This window comes from Penaeus monodon, chromosome 21 (genome assembly GCF_015228065.2).
Source record: "Penaeus monodon isolate SGIC_2016 chromosome 21, NSTDA_Pmon_1, whole genome shotgun sequence".
Taxonomy (NCBI): domain Eukaryota; kingdom Metazoa; phylum Arthropoda; class Malacostraca; order Decapoda; family Penaeidae; genus Penaeus; species Penaeus monodon.
The window spans coordinates 12137650-12137850 of record NC_051406.1 but is presented as its reverse complement, the minus strand read 5'-3'; the positions used below and the strand labels follow the sequence as shown (position 1 = coordinate 12137850).

At 46.3% G+C, this 201-nt stretch overlaps 1 protein-coding gene across 1 annotated transcript in view; it reads left to right on the top strand.

Annotated features, from left to right (window-relative positions):
* LOC119586565 overlaps positions 1–201 on the top strand; it is a 6462-nt gene that overhangs the window by 1112 nt on the left and 5149 nt on the right. The gene's annotated exons all lie outside the window — the stretch shown is intronic.

Genomic DNA, 201 nt, shown 5'->3' with positions numbered 1-201 from the left:
TGCTCATTGCTGGCCCACAGTGAGAGTTAAAAGCAATAGCCAGTAAGATATGGGCGGAAGTGGCAGACCAGTGTCCCACAAGGGAATTTCAGTTACAAAGCAATAAGTGGGTCGTATAACAAAGTAGGAGAATTACGGGAGGACTTTGCCGTGCATTCAATGCTGAGTAGGATAAGTATGTAAGCGTACGCGCGTGTGTAT